This window comes from Macaca nemestrina, chromosome 19, assembly GCF_043159975.1.
Source record: "Macaca nemestrina isolate mMacNem1 chromosome 19, mMacNem.hap1, whole genome shotgun sequence".
NCBI classification, from domain to species: Eukaryota; Metazoa; Chordata; class Mammalia; order Primates; family Cercopithecidae; genus Macaca; species Macaca nemestrina.
The window spans coordinates 73,782,728-73,806,114 of record NC_092143.1 but is presented as its reverse complement, the minus strand read 5'-3'; the positions used below and the strand labels follow the sequence as shown (position 1 = coordinate 73,806,114).

Sequence of the window (23,387 nt, the reverse complement as noted above, 5' to 3'; positions counted from 1 at the left end):
AGACGGGGTTTCACCGTGTTAGCCAGGATGGTCTCGATCTCCTGACCTCGTGATCCACCCGCCTTGGCCTCCCAAAGTGCTGGGATTACAGGCTTGAGCCACCGCGCCCGGCAGAAACGGGGTTTCTCCATTTTGGCCAGGCTGGTCTCGAACTCCTGACCCCAAGTGATCCGCCCACTTCGGCCTTCCAAAGTGCTAGGATTACAGGCGTGAGTCACCCATTTCTTAAAAAGTATATTTTAATGCTGGGGACGCTGGCTCATGCCTGTAATTCCAGTACTTTGGGAGGCCGAGGTGGGAGGATGCTTGAGCCCAGGAGTTGGAGACCAGCCGGGGTAACACACCGAGACCCTGCCTCGATAAAAAGAATAAACAAAAAGCAACAAAAGAACCCTGACATATTTAAAAATATCAGTTGTGTAATAGGATTTTTTTTTTTTTTTTTTTTTTTGGTGGGGATGTAAGTAAGCAAAGGAGATGTGCTACTACTAGTGATCAAAAGGGGATTATAAAACATTCATTCCCTAGACTTTCTTTGCACTTTGATATTCCTTTTTGGCAATTGGGCTCTCAGTCCCACGTGACCCGCCGCAGGGTTGCCTTGGGGACCGGAAAAACTTTTTTTTTTTTAAAGTAACGCTCCTGTCGCCCGAGGCAGTAGAAAATCGAGGCCCCGCCCTCACTCGGCTAGGGGCCCAGGCCCGCAGCCCCGGGACTGGGAGCGGTGAGAAGCCGCACGCCTGCCGCTGGCCTGCTGGGGCGCGGCGCGCGGCCGGGAGCGCGCGTCACGTGGCTGGGGCGGGGCCTGCGCGCTGCCCGCCCGCCCGCTGCCGGCTCGGCCGCCGCAGCCGCCGCGTCCCATTCATGAGGGCCGCCCGACTCAGCTGCGGCCCAGGCGGCTTCCGAGACCGCGGCGGCTGCTGGCGCCCCGACCCTGCGCGCGCCCCCGGCCGACCCCGCCCCCTCGGCTTCCCTCCCCGGCGGGTCTTAGCCGTCGCAGTCCAGCCGCCGCCTCCCCTGAGCCGCCCGCGGGCCGGGAGCGGAGCCGCCGCAGGTAAGTGGGCGCGGGCCGGGTTCCTCACCGGCGTCCCTCCGGGGCTGGCGGCGAGTGTCTGCGCCTGGGGGCCTCCCTTCGGCGCGGACCCGGGGCTGTCCTGCGGAGGCCGGGACCCTCCGGGGCGGCGCGGGCCCGGGGCTGTCCTGCTGGAGGCCGGGACCCTCCGGGGCGACGCGGGCTGAGACGTCCCCTCCTCGCGCCCCAGTCCCTGCTTTCCGGTCCCCGCGCCCCAGTCCCCGCCTCGCCGCGACCGCGCCACGTAGACGCGGCCCCCGCCGCCGCCGCAGGACCGACCCGCCGGGTGCGCGGGGAGCTGGGGGCGGCGGGGCATCGGTGGTGGCTGCTGAGGACTCTGACCCCGCGCAGCTCCCCCGCCGCCCTGGGGATGGTTACCCGAGACCACCCCGGCCCCCGGGTTTGGGGCGCGGAGGGGAGTGCGGAAGGCGCGCGGGAGGCCGCGTCTCTATCCCGCCCCCGGCCCTGGGGGAGGGGGCGCCGGGCACGTGATCCGCGGCGAGGCAGGGGCAGCGGAGTTGCTGGTATTTCTTCCCCCCCGCGCTTTGCCCCGCACCTCCGCCTTCAGGCCGTGTGGACCGGGTTCAAATGTGGTTGGTTTTCTCAAAGCCCCCAGCCCCCGGTGCAGATCTTAATTTGTAAGGAACATGTTCAGATACAGTTTGTACTGAGAGCCTCTCTGTCAACTTCTAACGCCAGCGGATCACCATTTTTTCCACTCGCCTGAATATTTTAAGACTTTTCATTGAAAATTCAAGATGACATTTTTTAGGCATAATTATGCAAACCAGTACCAGAAAGATCACCCTTTCTTTCAGAAAGGTACTGGAACTCTGAATACTTGGAAATACTTTGAAGGACTACCTAGCAAATGGCCAAACTAATTTTTAATGCACATTTGGGGCTTATCCACTTTTTTTAATTGGAAAGGAGGCTCTAGACTTGGTGTCAAGGTAGGCCCTGTTGAAGTTCTTTGCCCAGTGGTGATGCTGGGTGTTACTGTTTATTAAAACTTGGACTGGCTAGAATATAATGTTTTGACCATACAAAGTCGGTTTTGAAATACATTTTGAAATATTTACGAATTATTTAGTGGCCCATACTGGTTTATGTTTTAACGGTCTGGTGTTGATCGTTCTCAGTGGCTTAAGATTGAGACGAAGTGTGGCAGGTGATGCTGAAGCGGGGGAGAAGCGGCAGAGCCGGCCGCACAGTGCAGGGGACGGAGACAGGTGCTGGGCTGGTCCTCCTGCAGCATCCTCAGTTGTTGGAGGGCAGTCATCCTCAGGCCATACCCAGCCAGAGGAGAAAAACAACAGTGTGAAGTCGCATGTGAAAGCCGTCCAACGTCGGCTCTTCCCTCCAATTAAATTGTAGTTGATTGTGGTATGTCAGACTGAAGCATCTCTTTTATTTCGAGACAGAGTCTTGCTCTGTCGCCCAGGCTGGAGAGTAGTTACGCGATCTCCTATCACTGCAATCTTTGCCTCCTCTGTTCAAGCGATTCTTGTGCCTCAGCCTCCCGAGTAGCTGGGATTACAGGCATGAGCCACCACACCCAGCAAATTTTTGTATGCTAGTCTGGAACTGCCGACCTCGGTGATCCACCCCTCTCGGCCTCCCAAAGTGCTGGGATTACAGGCCTGAGCAACCGCCCTGGCCAGACTGAAGTACCTCCATGCCCAGCTTTTGATAGAGGTAGCCATAGAATATTAGAAATGAAACGACAGGTTCTGTGTTAACGTTTGATGGCACAGTTGAGAGTCAATAGGGACGCATTATGCTTAAGAGAAGCTGGAAATGAAGTGTTTGAAAACCCTTGAACACTACAGTAAAGCACTGTTAAGAAGCAAATAATAGAGTCAGCTGGGGCTTTGTCTCCTTTATTGCTAGGAGAATGTAGCAATAGAGGTTCTCATCGCCCTGTATTTAGTACTTTTGATTTTAAGGACTGGACCCAGAGTTCCTGAAAGCCAGAATCCATAGCTGCTCAGTAAGTTCCAAGCACATAGCCGGCCTTGGGATGCGATTCGGTCGAGGTCTGTTGAATGAAGGTAGAGGCAGCAGGCAGCTCGTCCTTACCAGTGACCTGGAAGCCGGTGGCACTTCCTGAGCGAGCTCACTTACCTTCCCTGAATGGTGAGGCATGGATGAATGTTCCTGGTGGTGCCACGTATTAGAGGTGGTAAAAGGTCAAATGTTTACTTTATTAATATTACATTATGACTTGGTTCTCTGTGTCAACAGCTATTTTTCTGTGCTTTGGGTACATATTTCCTAATATGTATCAGCACAGTAACGCTTAGCTGGAGACTTTGTCTTGTTGATAGATTGGTGGTAAGAGGTAGATTTGGTTATCTCCTGTAGGTGCTTAGCAATTTAAATCAGGAGGTTTTTCTTTAAGCCTGATTTTAAGTCTTTCCATCTTTAATTTAAATCCATTTCTTTTTACTCTGACCCCAGTGACTGTCATTGAGTGTGTATTTGCCCGACTTGCCGTGCCAGATTGGTAGGCAGTGGTTTGGAATCTTCATTTTGAAATCCTGTTTCTCTCTCTCGAATACCCTTCACTGCTTGGTAAGTTTTTATACTTCTGAATGAGACCCAGAGTCTTGTGACCTACGCTTTGCCTCCTTCATGATGAAACAGCTCACAAGTTGGTAGACAGAGCCTCCAGTTGGCAGAATCCTATATAGAATGCGTCTTTAAAACTTGAAGAGTGTGAAGGTATTTATTATAGCCTGGAGAAGTAAGTTTTATGGCTATATCTTGGTAATAAGACATTGGAATAACTTGGCTTTAGTGGCTTTGATAATTAAGTGATTTTTGGAATCCACCTCCCCTGCTGCTGGCTTGAGTCTTCATTTTAGTAACACACTATTACTAACACTAAACATTTATTACACGTGTGTTTCAAGACAAGCGTGAGTGAGTTGCTCACCCTGGGGTCCAAATGAAGCAGAGTCAGTGGCAACCCATGTGTAGTGGGGAGATGGCCAGAATCCTGCCGGGGCCACTCCGTGGGCTGCGTTGCTCTTGATTTTCAGCAGGAAGGTGGTGGAAGCTGGGTTTGGGCATCTGGCACTGCTCAACTTCTCAGTCAGAAAGGAAGGAGAAGAAAAAAAATCTATTAGGAGGTACACTGTGTTTTAATACAAGATAAAACTCTTAATGTCACTTTCAGGATTAAAATGATGATAAAGTAAACATTTTTACTAATTTGATTCACTGACTGCAATTCAGTCTTTTTCTGCTAAAGCCTTTGAATGCTGTATTTCGGTGATCAGGTTTGTCAGTTTATGTTGTTAAAATTGTTAACAAGAAATGAGGAAGAATGCTGGGCGTGGTGGCTCACACCTGTAATCCCAGCACGTTGGGAGGCCAAGACGGGCGGATCACTTGAGGTCAGGAATTCAAGACCAGCCTGGCTAATGTGGTGAAACCCCGTCTCTACTAAAAATACAAAAAAAAATTAGCCAGGTGTGGTTATGCGTGCCTGTAGACCCAGCTACTCGAGAGGCTGAGGCATGAGAATCATTTGAACCCAGGAGGCAGAAGTTGCAGTGAGCCGAGATCCTGCCACTGCACTCCAGCCCGGGTGACAGAGCGAGACTCCGTCTCAAAAAACAAACAAACAAAAAATGGTCCTATTTTTATAATCTTTGAATTTAGAATTTTACTAGTGTTTTTTTGTTTGTTTTTTGAGATGAAGTCTCGCTCTGTCACCCAGGCTGGAGTGCAGTGTTGTGAGATCACTGCAACCTCCGCCTCCCAGGTTCAAGCGATTTTCCTGCCTCAGCCTCTTGAGTAGCTGGGACTACAGGCACGTGCCATCACACCTGGCTAATGTTTTGTATTTTTTAGTAGAGACGGGGTTTCACTGTGTTAGCCAGGATAGTGTTGATCTCCTGACGTGGTGATCCGCCTGCCTCGGCCTCCCAAAGTCCTGGGATTACAGGTGAGTCACCGTGCTCGGTCACTACTTAGTGTTTGTAGTTACCTGTCGTGTCATATATTTACAACATGAGCTATCCACAGTAGGCTTTTTCTAACTTCTTTGGAGGAGAAACATTGGCTCACAGGAAAGCACACCTTGTGATGCTTGGATAGCTGTGGGTTGCCTTCCCAACCTTGCCTTTTTCTGATTTCTTGGCATATATGAACAGTTTAGAAAATCTGTATTTTGGTACTTAATTTTCTGAACAGTAACTTATATTAAATTTGACTCCATTGCCTTCATATCTTTGCTACCAAGTCCCTTAATTTTCTTGTTTAGTAATATATGTATTTGTCTGAACTGCCTTATTTTTTCTAACCAGGAACGATATAAATTAATTAGTGATTTATAAGTTGTTTTTAGCTTTTAGCATTTAAAAAAATCTTTCCTGTTGAATAATCTGCTGTAGTGATCCATTCTAATCCTTTAGCAAATCTGAATTTCTTATTTCAGTTTTCTTGTGTTGATACTGTTGTTTTGTGCTCTCTGTATTGTCTTGCATTTGCTCTCAAGGTTTATCTGTGGCTTTCCTCTAGGTTTTAATCAGTAGTAGGGTAAGTAATATAGTATTTCCTCAGTTTTCTGACACTCCCTGTGGATAATACCAGTCTGCCTTCTTTGCTATCTGTAAATGTTAAACTAAGGAGGAGTAGAGGGGGAGATGGAGAGTGTTGAATGGAGGTAAGAAGAATCTAGCATTGGGCCAGGCTCGGTGGCTCACACCTGTAATCCCAGAAATTTGGGAGGCAGGTGGATCACCTGAGTTCAGGAATTTAAGAGCACCCTGACCAACATGGCGAAACCCCATCTCTACTATAAAAGTTAGCCGGTGCGTGCCTGTAATCCCAGCTATTCGGGAGGCTGAGACAGGAGAATTGCTTGAACTCAGGAGGTGGAGGTTACAGTGAGCCGAGATCACACCACTGCACTCCAGCCTGGGCAACAGAGCAAGACTCTGAAAAACAAAAACAAAAAAAGAATACAGCCTTTAAGGTTTGCAAATTCTACAAGAGAAAGTAGGATTTAAGGAGGGGAGGAAAGAACATTTAAACACCGACATCTTTGAAATATGGCCATGGGGAGAGAGGATCTATTGATTTTCTTTCATTTATTTTTGTTTTTAAAACATTTTTTTGTTTTGGCTGGGTATGGTGGCTCACATCTGTAATTCCAGCACTTTGGTAGGCCAAGGCAGGCGGATCACCTGAGGTCAGGAGTTCAAAACCAGCCTGGCCAATATGGTGAAATCCTGTCTCCAATAAAAATACAAAAATTAGCCGGGCATGGTGGCAGGCACCTGTAATCCCAGCTACTCGGGAGGCTGAGGCATGAGAATCGCTTGAACCTGGGAGGCGGAGGTTGCAGTGATCCAAGATCGCGCAAGACTCCATCCAAGGGGAAAAAAAAAATAGGAAACAATTCTTTTGAAAGAGAGAATTCTCCCTATGTTGCCCAGGCTGGTCTCAGACTCCTGGGCTGAAGTGATCCTCCTGCTTTGGCCTCCTAAAGTACTGGGATTGCAGGCGTGAGCCACCGCATCCAGACAGATCTGTTGATTTTGAAGTGGGTATGAGGCCTGAGCCCGGGAGTTCGAGACCAGCCTGGACAGCATGACAAGAAGCTGTCTCTCCAAAAACAACAACAACAACAACAAAAAAAAACAAAAATAGCCAGCTGTGGTAGTGTGGGCACCTATGTGATCCCAGCTGCTCGGGAGGCTAAGGTCAGAGGATGGCTTCAGCCGAGGAGTTGAGGCTGCAGTGAGCCATTTTCACGCCACTGCTGGATGACACAGTGGCACCCTGAGTCTAAATAAATAAATACATGAGTAAGTGGGAAGGAGGGAAGGATCTAGGTTTAAAAATTATTTGGCTTTGGTGGTTGTGACTAAGCTGTATTAGATGAAGGGAGGAGCTAAAGATGGGGAAAGCATCCTTCAGAAACTTTTACTGCCCAAAAAATAGATATATGGTACAAAGTGACTTTGTTAGTGATAGATTGAATTTTTGCATTTACCTGTTTCTGAAATAAAATGAAAGGGATAAATAACCTTAGAATATTGATTTAAACTTCTATTTTATTTGAGACAAGGTCTCACTTGGTTGCCCAGGCTGGAGTGCAGTGGTGCAATCGAGGCTCACTGCAACCTCCGCTTCTGGGGCTCAGGTGATCCTCCCACCTCAGGCTCCCGAGTAGCTGGGACCACAGGCAAGCGCCACTGTGCCCAGCTAATTTTTGTACTTTTCCGTGGGACAGGGTATCACCATGTTGCCCAGGCTAGTCTCGAACTCCTGGACTCAAGTGATCCACCCACCTTGGCCTCCAAAAGTGCTGGGATTACAGGTATGAGCCATGTGCCCAGCCTAAGCATCTGTTTTTAAATTTAAAATAAGATGGTCTCTTTTTATAAAAGGAATCATAATTATAAACAAAAAGTTCATTGGTTAGTGTGGGATTGCAGTTTGCCTAGAAGACGCTCTATATACCCCTGACTAACCAGTAGAATTGTATGCTGACCAAGATCATCCTCGTCTATTCAGTGCATTATGATATGACATTTATGGCTCTGGCAAGATAGATATGTCCAGCTGTACTGGAGACATGGCTTTAAACGTATTCTGAAAGGGAGGTGTCCAGAATGCAAACAGCTCTAGAAAAGTATTTGGAAATAATTTATTCAGTATAAGGTCATCGGCTCATTTGATTATATGAGTTTGAATTGCTGTCTGGTATGTGCCAGCAAAACCATCAGATTGTTAATATGAATTAGAAGCTCTGATTTGGAGCTGCTTAAGTTGTTATGGGTATTTTTCCTGATCGTTGAGTCTATAAACTTGTGGTCTTTGTAAAACAATGTGCTTTTCTTATGAGCCAACATAACTTAAGAAATTTTTGGGCTTACCCTTAGCATCATAAGGGATATAATATATCTTTTGTTTGTTTTAGGAGACTGTGTTATTTTTTTCTTTGTAAACACTCCGAGACATCTGTCCACGTATTACATTTCTTTAAACTCTTTAAACAGTTTTTTAAAAAATTAATAATAGGTACCTGGATGGGCGTGGTGGCTCACGCCTGTAATCCCAGCACTTTGGGAGGCCGAAGCGGGCAGATCACGAGGTCAGGAGATCGAGACCATCCTGGCTAACATGGTGAAACCCCATCTCTACTAAAAATACAGAAAATTAGCCAGGCATGGTGGCGGGCACCTGTAGTCCCAGCTACTCGGGAGGCTGAGGCAGGAAAATGGCATGCCATAATGTCAATTTACATATAAACTTCGAGAGTAAGAGTTACTTAGAGAAATACTAAAGAGAGAGAAAGCTTTCTGTTATTATTATTTAAAATGTTAAACCAATGCTTTTCTTTTTTTTTTTTTTTTTTTAAAAGAGACAAGGTCTCACTCTGTCACTCAGGCTGGAGTGCAGTGGGGCTCACTGCAGCCTTGACTTCCCCAGCCCAAGCAATCCTCCTACCTCAGCCTCCCCAATAGCTGGGACTACAGGCCTGCGCCACAGCCACCATGCTTGGCTAGTTTTTTTTTTTTTTTTTTTAAATGAAGTCTCACTCTGTCGCCCAGGCTGGAGTGTGGTGGTGCGATGTCGGCTCACTGCAAGCTCCACCTCCTGGGTTCACGCCTTTCTCCTGCCTCAGCCTCCCAAGTAACTGGGACTACAGGCATCCACCACCACGCCCGGCTAATTTTTTGTATTTTTAATAGAGATGAGGTTTCACCATGTTAGCCAGGATGGTCTCGATCCTCCTGGTCTTGTGATCTGTCCACCTCGGCCTCCCAAAGTGCTGGGATTACAGGCGTGAGCCACTGCACCCGGCGCATGCTTGGCTAATTTTTGTTTTTTTTTTGTAGAGACGAGGCTTCGCCATGTTGCCCAGGCTGGTCTCTCCTGGGTTCAGGTGATCTACCAGCTGTGCTGAGATTACAGGTGTGAGCCACTGTGCCCAGTCAACAAATGCTTTATAAGAAAGGACTGATCTTCTGTTGCAGGATATTCTAACTGGCTCAGCCATTAAAAATAACTTACCTAGGTAACATTATTTGAAATATAGAAATTTGGCATTTTTGGGTCTTTAATATCTAGTCTGTCCACTGACAGTCTGTTGTAAAGTGGTGCTGATGCCTTCTACTTAGGAACACTAGGTATTTCGAGGAGGTGTTTAATATTTGCAAAAGATTATCATCATTACAGTTACTTTATTGAACAACTTCTTTAGGCGCTTTGCTAAGTTTTTTACATAAAGTATCTTTTAAGAGTGACGACAACTGTACAACGTACAGATAATAATGCTTTTTTCTAGGTGAGAACCCTGAAGCTGAAAGAGATTTGCCAGAGGCCACAGCCGTGTGGCAGCGATGACCTGCCTCACCACATTGTCTTGTTCCTCTGCTGCCCGACTGTCCAAGGACTCTGACAGTTCCTGTGCATTGCTTTATCATCCCTAAATCAATTTTAGTGTTTTGGTTTTGCTTTATTATGATTATTGTTGTTAATTGTTATTTATAGAGATGAGGTCTCGCTGTGTTGCCCAGGTTGTTCTCAAACTTTTCGACCCAAGCAGTCTTCCCCTTTCTACTTCCTGAAGTGCTGGGATTGCAGGGTTGGGCCACCAGGCCTGGCCGTTGTTACTTTTATTAGGTAGAACTGGATAAGCTGTGTGTGTGCGCGCGCGCACATGTGTGTTTTGTTTTGTTTTTTGTTCTTTTTTTAAGATAGGATCTTGCTGTGTTGTCCAGGCTGGAGTACAGTGCACAATCTCAGCTCACTGCAGCCTGGAACTCCTGGGATCAAGCAGTCCTCTTGCCTGAGCCTCGTGAGTAGCTGGGACCACAGGCATGTGCCACTATACCAGGCTAATTTTAGTTTTAGTAGACATAAGGGTCTTGCTATATCAGCTGAGGATGATCTGGAACTTCTGGGCTCAAGTGCTCCTCCCACCTCAGCCTCCCAAAGTGCTGAGGGGTTATAGGCATGAGCCACTGTACCCTGCTGAGATGCTTTTCTTTTTTTCCTTTGTTTCTTTCTTTTTGAGACGGAGTCTTGCTCTGTCACCCAGGCAGGAGTGCAGTGATGGTGATCTTGGCTCACTGCACTGTCTGCCTCCCAGGTTTAAATGATTTTCCTGCCTCAGCTTCCCTAGTAGCTGGGGTTACAGGTGCCTGCCACCACACCCTGCTAATTTTTGTGTTTTTAGTAGAGGTGGGGTTTCACCATGTTGGCCAGACTGGTCTCAAATTCCTGACCTCAAGTGATCCACCGGCCTCGGCCTCCCAAAGTGCTGGGATTACAGGTAATGAGCCACTGCACCCAGCTGAAGCTTTTCTTTATAGATGTCAGCATCTATAAATGGGTAACAGAGGGATAGCACCTACTTTATAGGAGCTGTGGGTTTCTCTGGGTTATTTATGTTTTCAAAGGCAGTTGTGTCAAGGGGAGAAATACCACCCAGGAAGACGGGGAGGTGATGTGGCCCTACCATGCCTACTTGGTGCACTCTGGAATGAGTTGGACAAGGTGAGCCTGATGTTCTTTGGCCTGCCTTTCACAGCATGAACATATTGCTGGGCTGAGAATAGATTGAATGTCTAAGCTGTATTTCTCATACAACATGAACCCTAAAACAAGCTAAATATTGCTCTCGGGCTCATCCTGATAGGAGGGTGACTGTTCTAGTGTTGGGGAGGAGGAAATGGGCTCAGTGGGACTGTGTGAGACATGGTATGTCAGTATCCAACATGGTGCCTTCTTCAAGGATTTTCCCTCGTGATTTCAACAGTTCCTGATTTGAGTAAGTGTACACTGTGACCCCTGGGTTACATGGCACTGGACTGTGTGTAGAAGGATCATTAAGTTAAACAATTTCAGAGTTGAATAGAGCTTCCTGTCTTTTACTTTGTTCAGTACTGGGGGAACCAGCCCCCAATATTTTAACGTAGGTTCTTTCTATTTTCCCTAAGTGTCGGCTGGTCTGAGAAATAAAGAGAAAGAGTACAAGGAGGAATTTCACAGCTGGGCCTCTGGGGGTGACATCACGTATTGGTAGGACTGTGATGACAACCCCGAGCCGCAAAACCAGCAAGTTTTTATTAGTGATTTTAAAAGGGGAGGGGGTGTATGAACAGGGAGTAGGTCACAAAGATCACATGCTTCAAAGGGCAATAAGATCACAAGGCAAAGGCAAAATTAGAATTACTGATGAGGGTCTGTGTCCCGCTGTGCATGTGTTGTCTTGATAAACATCTTTACAGGAAACAGGGTTCGAGAGCAGAGAACTGGTCTGACTAGAATTTACCAGGCTGGAATTTCCCAGTCTAGTAAGCCTGAGGGTACTCCTGGAGACCAGGGTGTATTTCAGTCCTTATCTCAACTGCATAAGACAGACACTCCCAGAGCAACCATTTATAGACCTCCCCCCAGGAATGCATTCCTTCCCCAGGGTATCAGTTATTAATATTCTTTGCAGGGAAAAGAATTCAGCGATATCTCTCCTACTTACACATCCACTTATAGGCTCTCTGCTAGAAGAAAAATATGGCTCTATTCTGCCTGATCCCACAGGCAGTCAGACCTTATGGTTATCTTCCCTTGTTCCCTGAAAATCGCTATTATTGTGTTCTTCTCAGGATGCACTGATTTCATATTGTTCAAACACACGTTTTACAATCGATTGTACAATAGTGGTCCTGAGGTGATGTACGTTCTCAGCTCACGAAGATAACGTGATTAAGAGATTAAAGTAAAAGCAGGCATAAGAAATTATGAGTATTATTAGGGAAGTGATAAATGTCCATGAAATCTTCACAATTTATGTTCAGAGATTGCAGTAAAGACAGGTGTAAGAAGTTATGAAATTATTAATTTTGGGAACTGATAAATGTCCATGAAATCTTCACAATTTATGTTCTTCTGCCTTGGCTCCAGCCAGTCCCTCTGTTTGGAGTCCTTTACTTCCCACAACAGGTCAGAAATCCAGGTCCCATCACATTGTTGGTAGCCAGTGGAAACCCCTAGTACAATTGAGAATCTGAATTCTCTTTGAGCAGATCTGTCTTTTGAACTAGTGCTTTCTTCATTGTATCATTTGACTGACTTGGTAACTACATCTGCAGATGAGCTCCCCGCTAACGGAGTTTTAGTGGTGTTTTACTTAGTATAATTGAATAAATGAATGACATATCAGCTCTGATGAAGAACCTTTCATTAAAATAGAAATATACTCATAGACCTTTAGGAATTCCCAAATTCATGAATATTCTTTTGATGAATCATTTACTCAGTCGTCTCTTTTGTAATAGGGAGATAACAGTACCTACTTGACAGGCTGGTTCTGAGGATTAAATGAGGTCATATGTTAAACTGGAGCCAGCAGCCACCTGTAGGTCTTACTAGGCCAGAGGAGCCGGTGTTGAGTCATAGGACAAAGGGCGAAAGGTGAATGAACATTCCTCTTGTCCTGAAGTAGCTGATAGTGTCATAGAGGAATCAAGTAGGTCTGCTTCTGCATAAAGCAGGGTTTTGTGAATCAGGGACAAGGAGGAACTTAGAATGGAGTACTGCTTGAGCGATTGTGGAGAGTCTGAGGAACTATCTTGGAGATAGCTCTGGGCTTATATTTTTAATGTGAGAATTTAATGTTTAGTTGGGAGCTTATTTTTATCTCAAAAAAAAAAAAAAAAAAACCCCTGTTTCATGTGTTTGCTTAGAATTTCCTTCTTGACCCAGAAAGAAAGAAATTTCTTTATCCTCATAGTGCCAAAGTTAGAAATTTTGTATATAAATCTTATGCACGACATGTGTTTATAAATGTAATCCTTAAGATTTTTGCCATCGTTTCGTCTATGGCTGCATGAATTTTGTTAATGTGTGGGCCTGTAGGAGGAGCCTTATCTTTGTATTTAGAATGGGACTTCTAGAAAGCACAGGTGTTTATACCTAGTATATTGCAGGTGAACATTTAACTAAAATAAAAACATTTGCTGATTAATTCATAAGGCCTCTAACATATTTCTATAAGCTTGAATAATTGATTTTCGTTAGAATGGACACCAGTTTTCTTAGATTAAAAAACTACATGAAATTTTATTCTCTGCCAGTTGAAAAACATAGGAACTGGTACACCTGTATTGCTATGGTGGCTATTTTTTTTTTTTTTTTTTTTTGGTCTTTTGAAGGTCATCCTTTTAAATGGTGGCTGAATCTTTCAGTGCTATCCTTGCCATGGAATGGAAATGGACCTTCCCCCCCGCAAGTGTGCTATCTTCATGACAGTCAAGAAATAGGACTTTTGTTTTAGGTCATCTCCCTGTCCCAAGTGAATGAACTAGATAACTTTGTTGTATTTAAGTGTCCTGGTTTGTTTGTTTTGTCTTACTAACAAAGGTATCTGCAGACATACCTAAAGGTCAGATGGACCACAGGTGCTGGTCCTGAGAGTTGGAAAGTAACTTTTCCTAATTAAAAGCAAAACCAAAAAAAGCCTTACAATGCTTATATTTGCTTGGTGTTCATATTTTCCTTCCCTTAGTAGTGTTCATTTCTGTAAATACGATTCTTATTCATTAAGCTATATCATGTAATAGTTCTGTTTATCTTTTAAAATCGTAGGTATATTATTTTTATATGTAATTTAAACATTTAAATATATAGTACTGTGAGGTTTATAATGAAAAACCCCAGTTCTCTTTCTCACAGCTGATTACTGCTCCCTAGCAAAAGCCCCTTTCATTTCTTTTCTGTTGCTTGTGGGATTTGATGCCGTGCCTGTATGCATACACTACTGTAGCTTGTTTTTTTAATTTTAGACCGTCTCTATTGATTTCCTACTCTGCAAGATGAAGGTTCATCTCTTACATAACCCTCCTGTCACACACACGTTTCTTTATACTAAGCTCTCAATACCATTTTCTAATTTTCTTAATATTCATTGTTTATATTTTCATGGCTAAATGTTGTTCACAGCTAAGCATGTGCAGTGATTTTATTTCTTCGCCAGTTCATATTTTTCTTTTCTCTAGAGTCAACAATTATTTTTTTGGTTTACATTTCTTAGTATCAGTCACAGATTCAGGCCCCCAGTTTCTGATAGAACTATAGAACTCTGCAGTCAACACCTCACTCACCCTGAATCCCAGTAATTTCCTGTGTTGGATTCTGAGTCCTGGATTACGCGTTGTCTTCTGTCTTGGCATGCTTCCCCATTTTGATGGAGCACATCCTCCAGCAGCTTTTTGAGAAAGGGTTTACATGAAGGAAGTTCTTTGAGAGCTTACATGTCTGAAAATGTCTTTATTTGAACCTCCTACCCAACTGATAGGCTAGCTATAGAATGCTAAAATGGAAATAGTTTTCCTTTAGAATTGTTACTTTTGAGAAGTTACCCTTTTTTGAGGAGTCTCAAGGCTTTTTGATTTCTTTCTCTCCCTCCCTCTACGCCCCTTTCCCCCTTTTCCTGTCCTTTCCCCCACCTATTTTTTTTTTTTTTGTAGCACCTTTACTTTGTCTCTTTTTAAAAAACCTCATTATCATCTCTTGATGAAGCGCCTTGGTTTGGGATTTGCCATCTCAGTTTTTGGATGAGACACAGTCTCTTAGGAGGGAACCCGGGAAGTACCCACCTTATCTGGCTTCACAGTGAACCCTCACCCCTGTCCTTTTTTCGTTACTTACACCCGGCTAGCAGGCAGGTATGTCACCAGATTCTGCGCAGGCCAGAGGGCATAGAAACACCCAGAGACTGTAGTGGGTATTTATCAGGCCTAGTGAGGCCTCTCTCCACAGGTGGAATCATCTGTAGCTGTGTACACTCATGATGTTGGGTAAGTGGCTGGCACTAGGTGCCGTACATCTGATGGAGGGCATGGTGTGTGTCCTGCTTTGTGTAGCCATGCCCATATGGTGATTTTGGAATCCTTTGTGTAGCCTTTAACGTTGTCTATTGGCATGTTTTTGTCATGACTATCTTAGGTGGAGTCCACAGCAGTGCAGGTATTTCTTCATCCTTTGAGCTGGGCACCTGGTGGGAACTTTCAATTTGGAAAATCATGTTTCTGACTCCAGGAAATTTCTTGTATGATTTATTTGATAATATCCAACCCCTGCCTTCCCCTACCTTTTTTTCCCCTCCTGTTTCTGTTCTTTAAAAAGCCTACAAGTCAGATATTGGGACCATTTTGGATTGATGCGCTGATATTCATCTTTTTCCTCCTTTTGCCCATTCTTTTATCCTTGTTGGATTTACTGGGAGATTTGCTTTCTACATTTTCTCCTCCTCCCCCTCCTGCTCCTCCTGCCCCTCTTCTCCCTCCTGCCCCCTTCCTCCTCCTCTTCCTCCTCCTCCTCCTCCTCCTCCTCTTCTTTCTTCTTCTTTTTTTTTGAGACTGAGTTTTGCTCTTGTTGCCCAGGCTGTAGTGCAATGGCACAATCTTGGCTCACTACAACCTCCACCTCGCGGGTTCAAGCGATTCTCCTGCCTCAGCCTCCTGAGTAGCTGAGATTACAAGCATGTGCCACCATGTCCGGCTAATTTTTTTGTATTTTTGTTAGAGACGGGGTTTCTCCATGTTGGTCAGGCTGGTCTCGAACTCCCGACCTCAGGTGATCCACTTGCGTTGGCCTCCCAAAGTGCTGGGATTCCAGGCGTGAGCCACCGCGCCCGGCTCTTCTTCTTTTTAAAATAAAAAAACAAAACAAAACAAAACAGAGATAGGGTCTCACTAATGTTGCCCAAGTTGGTCTTGAACTTCCAGCCTTAAGCAGTCCTCCCACCTCAGCCTTCTGAAGTGCTGGGATTACAGGTGAGACCCACCGTGCCTTGCCTTTTTTAAATTTTTGTAGAGACAGGGTCTTGCTGTGTTTCCCAGGCTGGTATTTATTTTCCAACCCTTCTATAGAATGTCTCAATTTTACAATTGTGTTTTAATTTCCAAGTACGCTTTCTCATTCTTGGATGCTTATTTTTATTAGCATCCTCTCCTAGCTGCTGGTGGGTCGCTGGCAGCCTTTGGTGTTCCTTGGCTTGTAGGTGCATCACCTCAATCTCTGCCTTTATATTCACATGGCGTTCTTCCTGTATGCATGTCTGTCTCTCTGTCCAGATTTCCTCTGTTTTTTTTTTTAATTTTTTTTTTTTTTTTTTTTTTTGAGATGGAACCCCTCACTCTGTCGCCCAGGCTGGAGTACAGTGGCACGATCTCAGCTCACTGCAAGCTCCGCCTCCTGGGCTCACGCCATTCTCCTGCCTCAGCCTCCCAAGTAGCTGTGACTACAGGCGCCCGCCACCACACCCAGCTAATTTTTTGTATTTTTAGTAGAGGCGGGGTTTCACTGTGTTAGCCAGGATGGTCTCGATCTCCTGACCTCGTGATCCGCCTGCCTCGGCCTCCCAAAGTGCTGGGATTACAGGCGTGAGCCACCGTGCCCCAGATTTCCTTTTTTTATGAGGACATCAGTCTTACTGGATTAGGGCCAGCCCTAATGACCTCGTTTTAACTTGAATACCTCTGTAAAGATCCCTTTTCTAAATGAGGTCACATTCTGAGCTACTAGAGGTTAGGACTTCAGCCTTTCTGTTTTGGAGGATATAGTTCAACCCAAACAGTGGGATTTGAGAGTGGAGGTAACACATGTGGCATCCTCTGACAGGATGTCTAGTTATAGCAGTATTTTTAAAGATACTTTTAGTTATACCTGTCTTCACTAATGATCAGAAAGAAACTCTTAGGAAATAATTTTTAGATTACAACTGGAGATTTTTGTTCAGACTTGTGACTGCTAAAATTTTCTGCATGTTCCTGAATGTTTAATGACAGTATCTCAGTTGTCTCATTTTCACTCTTGCTTTGTTTCTAAAGTCATTTGAAGGTTGGCAAAATGACTAAAGAAAGAACAGCAGCAGTGTCTTATGAGAAAGTAAATCCTATCTATATCCTGGCATAGTTAGGTGAGCATGTTAGCCAGTTTCTCATGCTCTGTCCCTCCGTGTTATACTCTGATTTCTTTTTTCAGATATGAGCCTTCTTGGAGCTTTGTTGCTTTAAAATATATATATATATATATATATGTCATGTACTTTCCTGTTCTGGGCTCTACAGCCCTTTACTTAAAGTGTCTCTTGCTGCTCTTCCTCCCTCTCCTCAGGCAGCAGCACCCTCTTTTATTTCCTTTATGATAGTTGTCCCAGCCTAACATATGTTGTTGTTGTCTCTCTCCCCCCATTAGAATATAAGCACTACAAGGACAGGTACCTTGTCAGCCAAGTTCACTGCTTGATCCCCAGCTCTCAGAATAGAATAGACACTGCTGTTGAACAGACCAGTGAGTGAAACAGGCTTTGTTTTCGGACTTTCAAGTGCTGTTTCGGTGACTTGCTGTTGCTCTTGGAAGTCCTTCTCTCTCGTTGAAGTAGCTTAGTATGCAAGTCAGCTTGTGATAACACACTGCTGCAGCCTTACTTGGCATTTGTTTTGCAAAACTACTTAAAAATAGCCTAAATCTGAGTGATTGGTGGCATTGATTGCAGCAGTGCCATTGGTACGGCCACAGCCTTTCCCTTTATCCACCCGAGTGTCCTCCCAGAGCCAGGAAAGGGAGGTCCCCCTCCTTACATTTTTGAAGATTCTGATGTGGTCCCAGTGGACACCATGCAGAATTTAATAAAGCAGGGCATGAAACTTGAACTGTGTTTTGATTGACATTGGGAAAGACTCCTCTGCAGACACAGGCACAGGGTGCCTGGAGCTGCCTGGCACTGGGAACTCTGCCTCACGGTCACCGTGTTCTGTTTAACTGAGACAAGGAGACACTTCAGGCACTTCCAAAGGAAAGAGAGAGAAGTTGTGAATTCATGCTTACCGATCTAGCAGACTTACAGTAACAGACTTCTAGTCATTATGGAAGAGCCTGCTTTCCCCCCGCAGGAGCCATTCAACAGTGATGGATGCCATATGTAAGGTTGGTGAGTTGTTTATGCAGCAGAAGTCACCTTTTGATCAGTATTGTGGCAGTCTTGGTTTCATTGTGGCACACTGCAGAGTTACGGGCATAGTGGCCTGGTATTCTGATGGTGTCTTGAAAGTGACTGCTGTAGCTTTGACTTCATTCATGTTCCTTTGAATTGGTTATGTTTAGAAAAGTAGAAGCCTCTGCCGGGTGCAGTGGCTCATGCCTGTAATCCCAGCACTTTGGGAAGCTGAGGTGGGCAGATCACATGAGGTCAGGAGTTCAAGACCAGCCTGGCCAACAGAGTAAAACCCCATCTCTACTAAAAAAAAAAAAAACAAAAAACAAAAATGAGACCGGGTACAGTGGCTCAAGCCTGTAATTCCAGTACTTTGGGAGGCCAAGGCTGGCGGATCACCTGAGGTCAGGAGTTCGAGACCAGCCTAGCCAACATGGTGAAATCCTTTTTCTACTAAAAATACAAAAATTAGCTGGGTGTGGTGGTGGGCACCTGTAATCCCAGCTACTCGGGAGGCTGAGGCAGGAGAATTGCTTGAATCCGGGAGGTGGAGGTTGCAGTGAGCCGAGATCGTGCCACTGCATTCCAGCCTGGGTGAAGGAGTGAGACCCGTCTCAAAAAAAAAAAAAAAAAAAAAAGGAAAGAAAAAAAAATATAAGCCTCCAAAAATGAAATGTACATGTTTATGATATGTTGACACTGGCACCTCTTCCACAGAAGTTTACCATTAGCAAGTACAGCAAACTTGGTGCCATTGTCAAGGCCTTTGTAGAACCAAATGATGCTGTGTTTGGAGAGGGTGGGATGTGGTTCCGTTGTTCTGGGATATATATGATATTCAATAGATAGATAAAGGTATTGGTCGGGCATGGTGGCTCATGCCTGTAATCCCAGCACTTTGGAAGGCCGAGGCAGGTGGATCATGAGGTCAGGAGATCGAGACTATCCTGGCTAACACAGTGAAACCCCGTCTCTAGTAAAAATACAAAACATTAGCCGGGCGTGATGACGAGCGCCTGTAGTCCCAGCTACTTGGGAGACTGAGGCAGGAGAATGACGTGAACCCTGGAGCTGGAGCTTGCAGTGAGGTGAGATGGCGCCACTGCACTCCAGCCTGGGCGACAGAGCTAGACTCTGTCCCACCCAAAAAAAAAAAAAATTATCCTGGGAGGTAAGCATGTAATCATATCTTTTCTGCAGCATCACCATGCCTGTTGAAATGGAGATGTTGGATGATGTAATTCATGGACATTATAAAATAACCAATGCAACACTTTTATTTTTGGGACAGAGTTTCGCACTGTCGCCAGGCTGGACTGCAGTGGCACGATCTCGGCTCACTGCAACCTCCAACTCCTGGGTTCAAGCTATTCTCCTGCCTCAGCCTCCCAAGTAGCTGGGATTATAGGCATGCACCACCACACTCAGCTAATTTTTTGTATTTTTAGTAGAGACGGAGTTTCACCACGTTGGCCAGGATGGTCTCGATCTCTTGACCTCACGATCCACCTGCCTTGGCCTCCCAAAGTGCTGGGATTACAGGCGTGAGCCACTGTGCCCGGCCGTAACATTTTATTAGTAAGTCTAAAGTTTGCCCATAGAGCTAATTACCTCTGATTCTTCAGTTTTGCCCTCCATTATACACGTATAGTAAGGAAACTTGGTACCCTGCTTAAACAATGTGACTGTGAAGGAACATGACTAAAAACTTGCACAATGAAATGTGCTTTGCACTTGAGGGGCAACATACACATTTCATCTATGCTGTCATTCTGGAAAACATTTTGAAACACCCCTTCCTTTTTTTTTTTTTTTTTTGAGACGGAGTCTCGCTCTGTCGCCCAGGCTGGAGTGCAGTGGCTGGATCTCAGCTCACTGCAAGCTCCGCCTCCCGGGTTCACGCCATTCTCCTGCCTCAGCTTCCTGAGTAGCTGGGACTACAGGCGCCTGCCACCACGCCTGGCTAGTTTTTTGTATTTTTTAGTAGAGACGGGGTTTCACCGTGTTAGCCAGGATGGTCTCAATCTCCTGACCTCGTGATCCGCCCGTCTCGGCCTCCCAAAGTTCCTTTTTAAATTGCTTTCAGAGTCTCACAATGTAACCTTTTATTCCCAGTGATGGAAAATCTTTACCCTTCAAGGTAGATTAGGTTTTTGGAAATAGCTAGAAGCCATTCAAAGCAACATCTGATGAACCATGCACGTCAGATAAATTATATTTACTTTTGGAGTATAAGAGTCGTGTGACTATGTGGTATTGATACTCATTTTTATCTTGTGTAGCACCTAAATTAAATTTAAAGATGGTTCTTTCAGGAAGAAAGAGGAGCCCTCATGTCATGTTACACAGTGGTATATCAGTGGAATTAATTTATTGTAGCCTTCAGAGGTGATTGATTTAAAAGACAATATTCACGCTAGAGTGTAGATGTGACTAGACAGTTTTACACCAAAACTTGGAAGAAGAGAAAACACTGGGGACAAATAGGCTGAAGAGTGGGGTGCAGTTGGATGAGTCTTAAGGAATAGGGAAATGGTTTGGGAAGTTCAAACAGATGCACAGAGCTGATGATTGAAGCATTTAGATTTAGAAAGTCATTTGTTTTCTTTTCCAGGGTCCCTTATTATTAAATAGCTCTGTGATGGCTGGAATCCTATCCTAACAGTCAGCTGCTAAAGCACTTATTGTGGCATATGTCTTGGAACTATTCAGTTCATTGTTCCTTTTTAATGCAAAGAAGAAAGAAAACTAGCATTTATAAAGCAGCTGGTAATTTCCAGGCACCACATCATGGGATCCTCACAGCAGTCCTACCTGACAGGTGCTCTTAACCCTGCTATATGAAGGGGGCCTCTGAAGCTTAGGTCCAGCTGAAACGGAGGAAGGTTCCATCCTGGAGGTCCGTGGCAAGTGGGAGAGCTTTGGTGTAAAACTCCCCGTCTAAATTCAGCCAAGTCACGTGCTTGCCGGCCCACCCCTAACATGTTTGTGGGGACCCAGTCAGAACAGGCTTATCAATACAGGGCCACATACCATCTGTTTAAACCAGTGGTTCTCAGCTGCGGACAGTTTTGCCCCCCACTCCACCCCACCCCCGGGGACATTCAGAAATAACCAGAGACCTGTTTTTGGCTGTCATAACTGGGGAGGGTGCTACTGGCATCTGGTGGTTGGAGGCCAGGGATGCTACACTCCTCACCTCCCAAGCAAAGAATTATCTGACCAAAAATGTCAGTATGCTGAGAAAACCTGTATCTAAACTATTAAAAGCCGTAAATCCAAAGAAAAGATAATTGTTTGAGGGGATGGATAGCCCATTTACCCTGATTTGAGCATTACACGTTGTATACATGTATAAAATATTATTACATGTCCTCCCCAACTATGATATATCATTAAAAAAATTTTTTTTACAGGTATAAATCCAGTCACCACCCCCATGGCCACCAGTGACCCTGCAGAAGCCTTGTCCTTTGCCAGCTGCCCTGGGGAGCCTGAGCGTAGGTCTGCTGCACAGATCTACACTGACTTGCAGGGCACAGGTCTGGAGCAGCTTGGCTTGTGATAACCACCTGTTCCCTTATCTAAATTGTCTTCAAAAAACTTTCCTAGAGATCTGAAATGAATCAGAAAAATACTTACTGCCTTCATATTTTGGATTCGTGATACACAGAGCCTTCTAAAGTGCAGGACCTAGGACTAAAGGCAGTATTGGTACCTGAGACATTATAGGCACGGGGAAAGTTCTTGAATGATAGGCGTATGTTTATGTACAGTCTGCACTACTTCATTTTAAGGGCTGTTACTGTGTAATGTAAGGCTGGATTGAGCATGTTTTAACTACTTTGACTGCGAGGTGATTGACTTTTTCAATATGTATATACTCTCAGCTTTCAAATAGCAGTGTGGTTTAGAACCAGGGGTTCTTTACTTGCGGTCTGAAGACTAACCATAGTGGGGTTCCATTGGATCCTCCGAGCACAGATCTGTGTATGGTTGTGTGGGTATGCACGTATGCTGCTGGTTTGCATGTTTTCTGTAAAGAGGGTATATTGCAAAGCTTAGTGGGGTTCTCAGAAATGAGGGAGGCACAAACTACTCATGGGCTATATATTCTTTAGGGTTACCTCTAGATGTTTAGAAGCTGAGATTAGGAATTTGCGTTGAGATCAGAAGTGAATTTGTTGTGGTCCAATGTAATTTTTGACGGAAGGAAGAAGCTCTCTGTTGTGTGTAGGTATACATAAAATGAAAGTTACATGTAATTTTTTGTTGAAATTACTACTGTGGAATCACCAAGCTCATGGTAAAAACAAAGTTGTGGGAAATACTTTGCTTTGTACTTAGTAGAGTTGAACGCTCAGAAAGCCATGGTGTTCGAAATGTCAGATTGTTTTACCTAGAAGGATACATAGAAATTGTCTAGAAATTCACTTTTTGAGTGAGGAAATTGAGGGCTAATGATATTCAATGAGTTGTTTGAATAACCTAGGAAGTTTGTAACAGTATAGGAATAGAAGGTGATATTTATAGCCAAGAATTAATATATTCTTATTTTAAACTGTGGACTGTATTGACATTGCTTTACATTTCAATTAGAGTTTTATTGCATAATTTTATTCCTATTTTTCTTCTTCTACCTTTTTTCCTTCTTCCTTCTTCTTTCTTCCTTTTCTTCTTTCTTTATTTTCTTCCTCCATCAGGGCCTCGCTGTCTTTCCCAGGCTGGAGTGCAGTGGTGTAAACATGGCTCACTGCACGCTCAACCTCCTGAGCCCAAGCCATCCTCCCACCTCAGCCTCTGAGTACTACAGATGCACACCACCGCACCTGGCTAATAATAGTTAAAATTTTTTTTTTTTTTTTTGAGACAGAGGTTTGCTCTGTCGCCCAGGCTGGAGTGCAGTGTCACTGTCTCAGCTCACTGCAAGCTCCGCCTCCTGGGTTCACACTGTTCTCCTGCCTCAGCCTTCCAAGTACCTGGGACTACAGGTGCCCGCCACCATGCCTAGCTAATTTTTTTTTTTTTGTATTTTTAGTAGAGACGGGATTTCAGTGTGTTAGCCAGGACAGTCTTGATCTCCTGACCTCATGATCCGCCCTCTTCGGCCTCCCAAAGTGCTGGGATTACTGGCATGAGCCACCATGCCCGGCCTAAAAATTTTTTATAGAGATGAGATCTCACTACTGTGTTGCCCAGGCTGATCTTGAACTCCTGGAACTCAAGTGATCCTCCCACCTTGGCTTCCCAAAGTGTTGGGATTACAGTTGTGAGCCACCGTGCCTGGCCCCATTGCATAATTTTCTAATTGTAGTAAGATTCAACCATTTTTGAATATATGATTTC

The 23,387-nt window shown here is 44.9% G+C and overlaps 1 protein-coding gene across 4 annotated transcripts in view; it reads left to right on the top strand.

Moving 5' to 3' along the window:
• Nucleotides 1–922: 922 nt before the first annotated feature.
• The window catches only part of LOC105478818 (lipin 2), a 92,798-nt gene continuing 70,333 nt past the window's right edge, over nucleotides 923–23,387 (top strand). The window contains exons 1-2 of one of the 4 annotated variants that reach the window (XM_071085592.1): nucleotides 9,812–9,899; nucleotides 10,504–10,600. The gene's annotated coding sequence lies outside the window, so the exon portion shown is untranslated. Of the gene's footprint in view, nucleotides 1,055–5,006; nucleotides 5,031–9,811; nucleotides 9,900–10,503; nucleotides 10,601–23,387 lie in introns of those variants that run through there. The other 3 variants (XM_071085591.1, XM_071085593.1, XM_011736446.3) reach the window with 3 other exon arrangements.